Source organism: Podarcis melisellensis (genome assembly GCF_964234715.1).
Source record: "Podarcis melisellensis genome assembly, chromosome: 3".
Lineage (NCBI taxonomy): Eukaryota > Metazoa > Chordata > Lepidosauria > Squamata > Lacertidae > Podarcis > Podarcis melisellensis.
Window position 1 is genome coordinate 108482569 of NC_138530.1, and position 14915 is coordinate 108497483.

The following is a 14915-nucleotide window of genomic DNA, read 5'->3' on the forward strand; positions in this document are numbered from 1 at the left end:
GCAGAAATTATGAGTGGGAAAACAGCCTGTGTAGAAAGGATTTAGCATCCTCTTCAGCCTTTCAACTGTGATCAAATTCGGAGTCTCTCCTGGCTACGTTAAAGTGAAAATAAAAACAGTCAGAAGGCCTCCACATCATCTAGTTGGGCCTCAACAACTCTACATACACACATACGCCCAAGTTAAGAAATCACTGGAAGCTATTAGCACATCCTACTCCAAGATATAAGCATGAAAAGCAAGAATTAAGCTCACTGTCTCCCTTTTGCCTAATGCTACAGTAAAATCAATGTGCTAATCTACCTCCTGAAGCTCTACACCACTCTAGTAATTTGCCTTTTCATAATTTCTTTCACCTGAAGAGGGAAAATTCAGATTTTTTTCTCATATAGAGACAGATGTTACAAATGACAAGACATACAAATTAGGAAGAAGGTGTAAAGGAAACAAAAAACATGTTCAAAGCCTAGAGGCCATGTGAAGAGAGGTGGAACTGTGGAACTTGCCCCTCCTGGGTTTTATGAAGGACAATATAATTAATTGGTTCAAAAAAAGGGGTCAGGCAAGTTAATGTGTGGTAGATTTATCAGCATGTATTAACCAAGAGGGCAAAGGAATGCATTATTCTCCACCATGTGCCTGGATCTCTTGACGGACAGAAGTTAGATATGAACGACTTGGGGGAAAGAACAAGAAGATGGGGCCATTCTCCTCACTCAATATAGCTTTAAAAATCTTTTGTTTCTTGTGGAAATTCTTTTAATAAAAACATAAAAAAGACACAAAGTAGGTTATATATTTCAAGTACCCTTGGGATATGTCCTCTTCTTTTCTGCTGGATCTTTGTCAAAACTGACACCTTGACACTGCCTGAGAATGGGACAACTTAAATTTGAGACAATGGAAGAACAAGAAACAGAGTTTTAAAACACCCTGTCTGGTCTGGGATACAAGAACACTTGTATTTGTTGACAGTGTGGGCATGGCAGTCTCTCCCCAGCTTTAAGGGGACAGCACCAATGAAAGGGTATACTGGGAAATTTCACTGTCCTTCAATGAAGTAGCATCAGAATGAGGTCATAATGGCCAGTCACTTTTCTTCAGATACAAAGCATCAGATTGAGGTCACAATGGCCAGAGTCTCTCCTTCAAGTGGGCAGCTTGGGAACACATTGGTCAGACAACTGGTGGATGCACAACTCTTCCTCTTTCATGGAGGCAGGTAGAAGCAAGAGTCTGGTGAGTACAGCCTCCTTCTTAAGAGCAGTGAGCACATACAGGATGCTGTAGGCACAGCCTCCGTCTCTGACTGAGGTGGACAGTAGCCATGGGTGCACAAAATGGCCACACTGAATTGAGCAGCAACATGTGGGCAGAGATTCAGCAAGCAAAGAAGAGAGCTGACAAACACCTGGTATTTAACTCAGAGTAGGCTTGCTAAGGTGGGGCGTGGGTAGTGCTGTGGGTTAAACCACAGAGCCTAGGACTTGCTGATCAGAAGGTCGGCAGTTCGAATCCGCACGACGGGGTGAGCTCCTGTTGCTCGGTCCCAGCTCCTGCCAACCTAGCAGTTCGAAAGCACATCAAAGTGCAAGTAGATAAATGGGTACTGCTCCGGCGGGAAGGTAAACGGCATTTCCGTGCGCTGCTCTGGTTCGCCAGAAGTGGCTTAGTCATGCTGGCCGCATGACCTGGAAGCTGTATGCCGGGTCCCTCGGCCAATAAAGCAAGATGAGCACCGCAACCCCAGAGTCAGCCACGACTGGACCTAATGGTCAGGGGTCCCTTTACCCTTTACCTTTACCTAGGCTTGCTAAGATGTATAAGACTAAATCAGTTAAGTGCTGGAGATGCAAAGAGATAGAAGGAATGTTCTTTCAGTTGTGTTGGACTTGTAAAAGGGTAAAAGAGTCCTGGGAAATGATCCATAATGAATTGAAAAAAGTGTTTAAAAGTACTTTCCAACACACACCCCTCCCAAGTCCTTTCTGTTGGGGATAATTCAGACTGAAATTCCCAGGTGTCAAAAAAGGTTATTTATGTATGCCACTACTGCGGCCCGTATTTTGTTAAGCCAAAATTGGAAAGCGAGCGAGGTCCCAACCAAAAAAGAATGGCAACTGAAGTTCACGGAATATGTGCAGCTTGCAGACTTAACATACAGAATAAGAGAACAAGAAGAATGTATGTTTAGAGAAGATTGGAAAATGTTTATTGAATATATGGGAAATAACTGTGTACAGCTGAAAACGCCAGCAGCATTAATGTAAATTCAACAGTGTAATTAAGCTATGATGGATGTAATAATGGACTACTGAATGGTATAGTTTCTGTAAAATATGCAGGGATCTATGATATGTAAAATGAACCATGGAAAGAGAAGATGGGAAGTCATTGATATTTTAAGGATGTGAAAAGGAATACTTTAATTTGCAAAACAGAAAATTTAATTAAAATTATAAACAAAAGGAGGAAGAGGAGGAGGAGGAGGAGAGCTGGCAAACAGATACTCCAGGTACTAAAATGGTCTACTGATAGCAAGTACCCCAGTGTAATTTAAAGGCACAGAGACATTTCACAGTCATTTTTTTCTTTTTTAAATAATAATAATAATAATTAAGGCATATGTACTTCTTTCCTTAAAAGCAAATTATATACAGTTTTGAGGATGTGGAAGAAATGGCTGACTTCTGTATGGAGCTCCACTTAAAGTTTGTCTCGCTTGTGAGTAGGGTGGCTAGTTGCAGATGATTACAGGTTCCCAACCCCATTAATGCATGTGTAGAAGAAAGAATTTCATCAAGTATCACTTGCAGCAGGTATAGCTTGTCACGCAAACGATGCCTTGCCGAAATACACTACTAAAAGTGCAGGAGCCCAGTCCTGTCTGCCATCTGGCCACCATCTTTACATGTGCTCATATTGCTTGGCATTCTGACAGCCAGGCTACACACGACTTTAACTGCATAGTTTTCTCTTGAGCTCAGAGGTTTTTAAATTTTACACATGGCCAGTGTAGGGCCCTGATTCAGATCAGGACCCTAACATTGGGTTGCTGGTAAAGGGGCCTTAAGCTACACACCCCTCTGCAGTGGTCCCAATCCAGATTCCTGTCTTGCCTGCAATTTGCATCGCAAAAAAAGGGTCCCTTTCAATGGGATCCAGGATGGGGCCACATCAGGGCCTGAGGGTTAAAAACCTAGCAAATATAATAGGTGCCTGATCCAAACTGGGGGCCCTTGCCCTTGTAAGTTGGGGGGGGGAGGGAAGAAACAGGCAGAACTATGCAGCTAAGGTTACATGTGGTTTGGCAATAAATATTTCTGGCTTGCAAGTGCTCAGCTAGTTCCCCTAAGCAAGCACACATATACCAAGGTAGAGTCAGTACACATGATGTCTCCATGGAGGAGACACAATGCCCCTTCTCAAAAAGCTTATTAACGGGGGAAATTGTTTTTTTCCCCCTTGTGTGAAAGCTACATAAAGCCTTGCACTGTCAAGAGAATAATCAGTAAGTCTCCAGAGTCAGAAAACCATTTGAAATCGTCCCGAGAGATGTATCAGAACAGGATGAGGACAGCAGAGTTAATACGGTAGGAAAAAAGCAATGTATCTTTTGCAGGCAATATGTTGTGTGGTGAGGCCCCGTGACCACTCTGTACCCTATGGGGCAAATAACTAGACAATACACGGCATATTAGTATATTAGTTTGGGATCAAATAAGGCCACAATTTTATTGGCTACAGATGTGAAGGTTTGGCCATAAGCGTTGAGGCAAGCAACTGTATATGTCACGCCCACCTGTCCACTGGGAGTCTTTCTAAAGGTGAAACCAGTGGGGGGGGGGACAAACCCTATGACCTACATCAAATCGGGGTATCCCCTAGGCAGTCCCCGTTGGAGGAGTGGTATGGACCTAGCCCCCATCTGGGCATTGGACAGGAGCTGCTACTCCCTGATCCTTTTAACAGGATACCCTTACCCGTGGTGGGGCAGGCAGAGGCTGCAACCAACCAAGACTAGGCATACCCAATGCCTATGCACCTTGCAAAGTTGTGATGATTGCTATGAGGTATGCGAAAACCCAAATGGCGGTGCTAAATTGCCAGATGGGAAAAATTCCTGCCCAATCCCTCAATCCAGAACAACAAACCGCTGTGTTGCAAACTTGACACAACAAACAACACAAGCAACACGAAGACCACTATACTAGATAGCACTGCAATGCTTATTGCATAATATACATAATTTAATACAACAAAAACAGGAAAAAAGTGTACACTTGTAAATTCTCTAATATATTTGAAATCAAATGAACACACGTCTGTCAATCTTTGAAAGTCCGTAGAAGTATAATAAGTCTATAGTTGAAACAAAGTAATGTAACATGGATATGGTCATATCCATATGACCACTGCTCCTTGTGTGTTTTTCTAATCTGTGGGTTGTGCTAAAGAAGAGTCCAGCGAAAAAGTCAGATTATCCGGGACCACTGTCCTACACTGTTATTCACTCACTACTTTGGCACCATGAACATCTAAAACGTTTTACCGCTTAGCCCACAGGATAGCAACTATTTCTTTGTTTTAACTATAGACTTATTATACTTCTATGGACTTTCAAAGATTGACAGACGTGTGTTCATTTGATTTCAAATACATTAGAGAATTTACAAGTGCACACTGCACCCATTGGCCAGATTACACCCATCAACGAGGGACCTACCAATCAGGTGTTGTGGCTATCCAACAGAACCACCCACAACCAGGAGGTCAGTCTCCAGGTCTCACCGCAACACGTGCCCTCTTTTAGGGAGGACACGATTTGTGAGCACTTCCAGTTTAATGCTTCTGAAATCTATCTCAAAGTTTCCCAACCAAGCGGCAAGTGCTTGATGGGATGTATTTGAGGTGTGGAATGTAGGCCCTTCCCCTCAATTAGTACCCACCATAATTTCTGGAAACATGAGGTCTGTTGTGCACATGTACAGTGGTACCTCAGGTTACAAACACCTTGAGTTAGAAACACTTTGGGTTACAGACTCCACTAATCCGGAAGTAGTACCTTGGGTTAAGAACTTTACCTCAGGATGAGAACAGAAATTGGGCTCTGGCAGCGCGGCGGCAGCAGGAGGCCCCATTAGCTAAAGTCGAACCCCAGGTTAAGAACGGTTTCAGGTTAAGAACGGACGTCTGGAACGAATTAAGTTCATAACCAGAAGTATCACTGTAAGTGAATATTTGTTTACCTTTGTGATATATCCCTTTTTTCTAACACAAGTTACAGATTTGCACAAAATAGTATAGAATCATAGAACTGTAGAGATGAAGAGATCCCAAGGGTCATCCCATCCAACGCAGGAATGCAATGAAAATATCATTTGAAAAAAGTATGTCCAAACTAGGAAACCTGAAGTCCATTGCAGAGATCTGCAGGTATATTTGTTTACCTGTACATAGGCGCCTTAAAAACAACCCCAAAACATGTTATTTTTTTGTTATTTTTTTTTTAAAAAATACAAGTTTTTTGACATTCTGGATTTGCACAAAAGAGTGGTCAAAATGATAATAAAGTGTGGACCACTCTAAGCCAGGAAAGTATTTGGAGTAACTAGCATGAAAAGCTGTTGCTTCCTTTCCATGCATTTTCCTTTCCTGCCTGTTGTATCTACAACCTAAATTTCTATTTTTAATGCAGTAGTTTTGTGCACGAGCAGTTCTGTGAAAAAGAGCTGTTTAAAAAAATAAAAAGTATTGCAAATGTGCCTTTAGCAGCAACTGGTGGAAAAAAGACGGGCTGCATTCTTTCCTCTGATTTTTTGAAACAAGATGTCACTACATGTCAAAATCAAAACACAAAAACCCAACCTGCCTGCTCAATGTGCTTCAGTATGTTCATAGTCAGATAGCATGTGATTTTATACTGAATTTTCTTCTTGTATCTGATTATCTGTAGATAGGGAAGAATATTAATTATGGTGGGTAAAGTGAAAGCTGCCACTAGATGAGGATGTTGTGTGGACACCACAAAAATGAGAGAGTGACAGAGGTAGCTTCAAATCCGAATTCAACTCCAGTGTGAGTGAGCCCTTAGATAATAATTTTCCAATATTGCATATCCCTTATAACAAGAGTCATTTGGGAGCTAAGAGTAATGGGGAAGGAACAGAGCATTCCCCTCTTCCAAGTACCAGACATTTACTCTCCTTCAAAATCTAAGAGAGCAACCGTCAAATGCTGTAAGTTGACACACAGTGGGACATGCCAACTCTTAATGCCAAATGAAAGGTTTTTAATTGTCTTGTTTAGAAACAATGAAAAGCTTTCCAAGGCACATTCACTGCTCCTGGTCTCCTACTTGTTAAACCTCCCACTGGAACTGGAAACAGAAAGCTTCACTACAAAACCCACAATGCAATGAGACTTTCTGCAAAAGATACATTCGCAACTTAAAGGGTTTCATCCACTGGTGTCCTTTGCGTTGATGGAAGGCTCTTTGAGCCAGTGGAGTTTTCCAAATACCCATCCTGTCTGCAGCCCCAGTAGGATAGATAATAAGCCTGCCAGCCCTACATAGATTTGGCCAAGGTACCTTATGAAAAAAAGGGATGCGGGTGGCGCCTAGGGTTAAACCACAGAGCCTAGGACTTGCCGATCAGAAGGTCAGTGGTTCGAATCCCCGTGACGGGGTGAGCTCCTGTTGCTCAGTCCCTGCTCCTGCCAACCTAGCAGTTCAAAAGCACGTCAAAGTGCAAATAGATAAATAGGTACCGCTCCAGCGGTAAGGTAAACGGTGTTTCCGTGCACTGCTCTGGTTCGCCAGAAGCGGCTTAGTCATGCTGGCCACATGACCCGGAAGCTGTACGCCAGCTCCTTCGGCCAATAAAGCGATATGAGCGCCGCAACCCCAGAGTCAGTCATGACTGGACCTAATGAAATTAGCTTGACAGAAATAAGGGACAGGGTTTTCTTCATATCCTTCCTGATGCTATTCCCTAATCAGAGTTGTTCACCAATCTATTTTCCTCCTCCTCCAAAATGTGTTTTTTTTTTAAAAAAGGCAGGTATTTGGAAACCCAAGCCAATGTTCTAATTGCTGCTATTCCATTCACTGCTATGCTGCTCTTACATTAGTTTTTAGAACTATGAAGTTTACATATCACAGCATTTCTTTGTGTATGGTTATGCTGTTGTTTTGCATTGCTGCTCTGAAGTACTGTTGCAATGTGGCTGTGCATTTCAGAATAAACGAGTGAAAGGAGAAATACAACATGCTAGCCTACCTTCCTGGCCATGTACAGCTTTCTTACCTTGGTCTATATTCTTTTTTTAAAAAAACTGCCAAATGCATCATACCCAACTCTCATCTTGTGATCCCCTCTGCTTTGGATTCCTTTAAACTGGTCTCCCGGGAACTGGATGGCCCTGCCTTCGATGTGGAATGAGTCCAAACAGCATTTGCTCCCTCCCAAATCCATGGCTTGTGTTTACGTTTGTGCATAGCCCTCTCTTTGTGTGTGCAATATAAATAGAAAGCACCCACACCCACATCCTTGCAGAGAGCCTATATAAATTTATTTCCTTTCATAATCCCCTTTCAATCAGACTTAGACTAGCTAAACAGAGAGGGGTTACCCAGGATACAGGTAACCATATGACTCACTGGCAAGGCTTCAGCTATTAATCTTTAGGAGACACAAAATGAAAGCAATTGCTGTTTTACTGTAATGGATTAGAGCCTACGCCACAAATCGCAAAGAGATAGTTTGTGGAAAGCAGTCAGTCATATACCAACTGCTTAGTGGACTTGCTCTCTTACGAGCTATGTTATCAGTCACTAAGGAATTCACAACGATTTTCAGTTTTTGCCCAAGATGCATTAGCCAGGCAGCTCATCACTTTTTCGACAGCAGCCTCCAAGTGACAGGATATGCATTGGCAACATTCTGCGCTGTAACGTAAGATGCTTCATTATTCTTTTACATAGGACTTTCCATTATGGGAAAGAAATACCGGTATATCATCATGAAATATGGTAGGCAAATTAGTAATCAGCACAACAAAGGAGAACATTCCCCTCACAGATGCAATTCTCAGAGCGGTTTAGCAGTCAATCCCTTTTCCCAGGTAACTCTGGGAATTGTTGCTCTGTGATGGGGGAAAGCAGTATTATTATTATTATTCATATCCTTTCCACCAGGGTGAGTGGAAAGTTCCCAGGATAGTTCCCAAACTAGTTCCCAGGATACTGTTCCAAAATCAGGTCCCTGCCCCTCTCTCTGCTGAGCAGGAGCAAGAGCCCATGGGGTCCCAGGCACCCACACAGGGTCTGTGTCCCTTTGGAGAAAGGAAGACACAGCAGAGACTGTTGTGCTTTAAGAAATATGGTTTATTCACCTATTTACACCTTCAGCCTTAATGGAGGGAATTCAGATCTTACGGCATCAACATTTCAAGAGGTAGAAGCAGAAGCAGCCTGCAGCCAGACCCCTCCCGAGATGGATCTCAGCTCTTCTTGTCCCTTCTCCTTCCCTTGAAAGCTCTCTTTTCCTGTCCCCTTAAACACAAACCCTATTACCTTGGTGACATCTCACTTTCCAGGCTAAATAATGACTCTCCCTAATGGCCAATCAACACCTTTTGTCATGTTAACAGGTTTGTTCATTAAGCCAGTCAAACAAGAGATTTATGTCTGTTTTAAAGTAGTATTAGGTAAAGGTAAAAGGACCCCTGACCATTAGGTCCAGTCGTGACCGACTCTGGGGTTGTGGCACACATCTCGCTTTATTGGCCGAGGGAGCCGGCGTACAGCTTCTGGGTCATGTGGCCAGCATGACTAAGCCGCTTCTGGTGAACCAGAGCAGCGCACGGAAACGGCGTTTACCTTCCCGCTGGAGCGGTACCTATTTATCTACTTGCACTTTTGACATGCTTTCAAACTGCTAGGTAGGCAGGAGCAGGGACTGAGCAACAGGAGCTCACCCCGTCACAGGGATTGGAACCACCAACCTTCTGATCGGCAAGTCCTAGGCTCTGTGGTATAACTCACAGCGCCACCCACGTCCCTTATAATACTACTTAAAAGTAGTATTATATTAAAAGTAGTATTATACTGCTTTAAATGTACACTGCAAGTTGGGCCTGAGATAAAATTCCTTCACGTTAAAACCCAGCATATCAAGCAGAGTTGGGTCCAGGTATAGTAGTAGAAGAAGAGGAGGAGGAGGAGGAGTTTGGATTTGATATCCTGCTTTATCACTACCCGAAGGAGTCTCAAAGCAGCTAACATTCTCCTTTCCCTTCCTCCCCCACAACAAACACTCTGTGAGGTGAGTGGGGCTGAGAGACTTCAGAGAAGTGTGACTAGCTCAAGGTCACCCAGCAGCTGCATGGGGAGGAGCAAAGACGCGAACCTGGTTCACCAGATTATGAGTCTACTGCTCTTAACCACTACACCACACTGGCTAGAGTGGAGTAGAGACCTTCAGCAAGACACCCTCCGCAGACCAACCAACATCACCTCCTCACTGTCCTTATCATGACTTGCTCCTCTCTTCATTTCCATCATTTGCTACCACCATTTTGGCTACCAGGAAAAAAAACCACAAGCATAAAGGCAGTGACATTGACTGTTCTGCCTTTACACTGCCATTGTTTCCTGGGTGAGTGCACAAGGCGGGTCAACAAGCTGAAGAGGAAGTATAGGTCATAAGAAGAGGTACAGAGGACTCTTGTCAGAGGGGCCCCTTAATAGATGCCCAAACACGAATGCCGACCTATTAAACAATTTTGGAATGAAATATATGAAGAAATAAAAAAGATCTTTAAAGTATCTTTCAGTAGAAAACCAGAGGCATTCCTTTTAGGTATAATCGCAAACGATATTCCTGACAATCATAGGAAAATATTCCTTTATGCAAAAACAGCTGCCAGGATGCTTATAGCAAAAAATTGGAAAGGGGGGAAACTTCCATCAATGAAAGAATGGCAAATTAAATTTTGTGAATATATAAATCTGGCAAGACTCACAGCATTCCTAAGGGAACAATCGGACCAGAAATTATTAAAAGAATGGGGATGTGCTAATGAGTATATGAAAAAACATTGTTCTGGACTAAGCATATCGGTATGTAATCAATGATGCTTTCAGAGTTAAAGAAAAAGAAAAATGGTGTAAAAAGTATAAAGATAGAGGTAATCTACATTAGACACAACAATTTAGAAAGAGTAAAATTTTTGAGGTCTTAGAACAAAGGAAGGAAGTCAATATGTGTATATGTATGTAATGAGTAGATTAGAATGAAGATATGGTTTTATTTGTAGATGTGTGCTTTTTTGTGTTCTGTTTTTCTTTCTTGTTTGTGTAGTTTTATTTTGGATTCAATGTTTGTAATTTTGCATTTAAAATAAAATTTATTTTTTAAAAAAATATAGATGCCCAAACATGCCAACCCTTGATGTTCCCCAACCCCAACATCAAGGAGAATGGTAAAAAAAATAATATGTAGCTCTCCTTAATGTAGTCAAGCAAATAACTAGGTCATGTTACTAGGCGGAGCAAGGAGAGCACACAAGTAGCAAGAACAAACATTTAGACAGTCATTTTCACTAGTTGCCCAAAACATGTTTAGCAGAAATAAGCAAGTAACATTGACTATGTAGGAAACAAGGCCACACCAAAAGCCAGGCATCCAGCACACAACATGCTGCACTTTCATGCAGGCACCAAGCTGGCATCTTCAGACATGAAAAGAGCCTGGCAAAATGATTAGTGCCACGTGGCCCTAGACCATCGCAGCACACAATGAAGGATTATTTAAACCATGATTAGCAATTTCCTGTAACAGCTTGAGATCCCTAGCCCACTGTGCAGAAAGTTTCCAAGCCCTCCTGCTGCAACTCAAACTGTTTGTACGTGCTCATCTTCTGCCTGCAGTTGCCAAACACTGAAGTGAGTCACACACATGCACACACAACTTATATAAACCCCACTGTGCCCTTTTCTTAATTAATCACTACAAGGCCTAAGCAGTTTACCTCTAGGCTACAACAGGTCACCAAGTATTGATTTTCAGAGCAAGATTGCCCATAAAATCCAAAGCTCAAGAAGCAAATGTTTATTGTGATTGATAAGTGTAAACTGTTTAACTATTATTTTCTGATATTTAATTTTACTGCTTACTATTTTATTCTAATGGATTATTGAATATTGCTTTATTTGGTATAAGATGTTTATTTTAAAGTTATTGTGACTGTTTTGTATTGGATCAGACTGTTCTTACATGTATGAGCTTTGCTGTTTTTTTGTTGGTTTTTTTTTTTTTTTGCTTCTTCAGCTTGTAAAGCACCTTATAAACCATATAAAAAAGCAGTATACAAATTAAAAGTGAAATGAAAAGAAAATGAAATATCAAAGTTTAAATGGCAATTTCACCCCATGGCAGAAACAAGGCTTCTTAACATTAGTGTCCCAAGCAACTTTTTAAAAAACAAAACTATGGTTGGGAATAATCAGTATGTTTAGAATCCTATAGAGAATATTTTCCGCCATAGAGTAGGACTACCCTAGAAACACATTATGTCAGCTGCATAAAAATTCTACACCCACTTTAAGAGAACTTGAAACAAAGCTGACATATTTTTAAAGAATAATTGCAGTCATTGGGCATGGGGGATTGTCTTAAGGTGCATAATTTGTTGTTGTTGTTGTTTAGTCGTTTAGTCGAGTCCGACTATTCGTGACCCCATGGACCAGAGCACACCAGGCACATCTGTCCTCCACTGCCTCCCTCCCGCAGTTTGGTCAAACTCATGCTGGTAGCTTCGAGAACACTATCCAACCATCTCGTCCTCTGTCGTTCCCTTCTCCTTGTGCCCTCCATCTTTCCCAACATCAGGGTCTTTTCCAGGGAGTCTTCTCTTCTCATGAGGTGGCCACGGTATTGGAGCCTCAGCTTCAGGATCTGTCCTTCCAGTGAGCACTCAGGGCTGATTTCCTTCAGAATGGAGAGGTTTGATCTTCTTGCAGTCCATGGGACTCTCAAGGGTCTCCTCCAGCACCATAATTCAAAAGCACCAATTCTTCGGCAATCAGCCTTCTTTATGGTCCAGCTTTCACTTCCATACATCACTATTGGGGAAACCATAGCTTTTACTACACGGACCTTTGTTGGCAAGGTGGTGTCTCTACTTTTTAAGATCCTGTCTAGGTGCATACTGCATATCTATAAAAATGCACCTTAAGACACCCTCCCTCCCGTAGATGAGTGCATGTTTTGTTTAGACATGTCTCTGCTCTGTTTTAAGTTTGCTGGGTGTAGAATCTTTATGTAGCTGAGAAAATCAGCAGCTTCCAAGCATCCATTCTAAAATAATCACCATGTAATGGCTAGGCCATCAAATGGAAATGCAGAAATCCCTCAGGTACTCATGCATGCATAGGTACCAAGAGAGGAGAGGAATTTAATTGTCATTCTGAGTATCACTTCGGATTGTGACATGCATCTTTTGCGACCTGTTTGTCATTGAGATAAGAATGTGTTGCGGTCCTGGAACAAAGATAAAGTGAAAAGAATGTGGCAAGGAAATAAATCTAAACCAAGCAACAACCACCGTCACAACTTGTAACTTATGAAAACCCTGCTTTCATTTACAAGATGGGAAAGATGCAATTCTATGTTTGTACTTGTGCCTATCTGGAATAAGGCCATCTAAATTAAAGTTGTTCTTCAATTGCTATCAACACACAAACACACAGCCAAAGAATCCTTCAGTTTCCTTTCTCTCACTCTATACTGAAATATATTGCCTCATCCTCATTACGTTTTCCAGTTTCTGAGAATATTTGAACACACGTGGATATGCACAAATAGGCTATATGAATATAGAAATAAAACAATAGCACTAGATTTGAGCTGCAACTGAGGGAGATTCTTGTCCTGAAATGAATAAATATGTTCAGATGCACTGATCCAGTTAACTTAAGAAGAGAATGTGCTAAATTACACTAAACACAGTTATATTTTTAAGATTTTTAGGGGGGGGGTTAATATAAAAAAAGATGAGGTTAAGAAATTGAAGGGTGAAAACATCGGCTTAATTTTCAGGCCTCAAAAACAGATTAGACTTTCCACACTGGGATACCTTTCCTACAAGAAAAGGCCAATGCAATTGGTTTTGTGCCCTTTTGGTTTAGAGAAATGACAACAGTGTGGGTGGATGGGAGCATGCCAGAGATTTATAAAGGTCACTATTGGTGTGGAAAAACATGAGACAGGCATTTTTTCACCTTCTCTTACTTATAACATGAGACTTCAGTGTCCCTTGATTAAACTGGCTGAAGGTACATTCCTGACTAGGGCCAGCCATGAGGCAGATTGAAGCAGCCATCTCAGGTAATGAAATCCAAGTGGAGCCTCCAAGAGCATGTTCCTGTTAGCATTTCATTCCTCCGTTGCTGGATGTGTGATTGTTGCATCACATGTTAGTGTTTACTTTCTAGACTTGGAAAGTGTGAGAACGGAAGTTAGTCTAATCTCTCTTCCGCTGTACTGTACTTTTGTACTTCTTTACTCCCTCTTGGAGAAGAAGTGAGAGGACACCATGATTGCTTTCTCCTGTATATATTGCTTAATAAATACTTAGAATGCACACACTCATATTCCACGATCGTTTTTGCTATACTCTGCTGAGTGAGCATGCACATGTCTTTTTATATGTGTTGCTGGTGCACACCGGGACTGATTTGTGAATGTCCTGGGCTGTGCTTTATCAGGAAGATGCCTGGAGATGTCTGTCTCATTCCGGGGGCTCCGTGTGCCCCCCAAGCATGTTCCGACATCCCTTTCCCCCATCACTGGAAAATCAAGAAGTGGCTGCAGTGGCTTCTGGGTTCTGGCAAGATCTTGTGAGAGTCCTGTGAGATGGTGAGGGGCTCTTGCAAGATCTTGCCAGAACCTGGAAGCCACAGCCGCATGACCCAGTAAGTGAGGTTTTGGCATGAGCTTCGAAGGGGCAGGCAGTGTGTAGCAGGCAGTAAACACGCAGGCTGGCACCTTCCCATTTTGCCTCAGGTGATGAAATGGGATGGACCACCCCTGTTCATGATGGGCCAAAAGAAGTACTGCTTCACAAAATGAGTAATAAACTTATGGAACCACCTGTAGTGTTGGCCACTGCCTTTGATGGCTTAAAAATGGTTAGATGTACAAAGGATGGGTCCATCAATGGCTGCTTCACTTCCATGCTCAGAGGCGGTGCATCTCTGAATACTGTTGTTGTGGTTCTTTTCCAGGAAGGATTTCACTGGGATGAAGGAAAGGTTAAACAAAATGGTTGTGGGGATTTAGAGGGGGAAATGAGCAGGTATGGTTTTAGCACCACTTTTCCCCTGCAGATCTCACCGACTCTTTTGTGTTACAAGGCAATCCTGTGCTTGCTTCACAATACATTGGAACCTCAGTTTTCGAGAGTCTCAGAAACCAAACAATTTGGAACCCAAACACCAAAAATCGAACGGTTTCCAAGGCGCACTTTACATTTTCCCCCATTGACTTTCCGGTCCGCCCATTGATCCTTGGTTTTCAAACATTTCGGAAGTCGAACAGTTTTCGGAATGGATTATGTTTGAAAACCGAGGTTCCACTGTTTGTTGTTCCACCTGCAGCAACTTTCAAAAATGCCTTGTTTAAAAGGGAGCACTATCCGTGTTTCTAAAGTGGGCGCCAGAGTACACACATTCACACATTTCTGAACAGAATGATCCAAAGTATTTTTGTTCCTGTTCATACAAATAAATCCATCCATCCAAGCACTCTAAAGTTCTTGCACAAGTGCTCCCTACAATATCCCTGTAAAGTATGCACTAATTTCTCCTATTTTGAATATGGGGAATCGAATGTAACTGTGCCAGAGGC

At 42.1% G+C, this 14915-nt stretch overlaps 1 protein-coding gene across 3 annotated transcripts in view; it reads right to left on the reverse strand.

Annotated features, from left to right (window-relative positions):
- PLCB1 (phospholipase C beta 1) overlaps positions 1-14915 on the reverse strand; it is a 455075-nt gene that overhangs the window by 30708 nt on the left and 409452 nt on the right. The gene's annotated exons all lie outside the window — the stretch shown is intronic.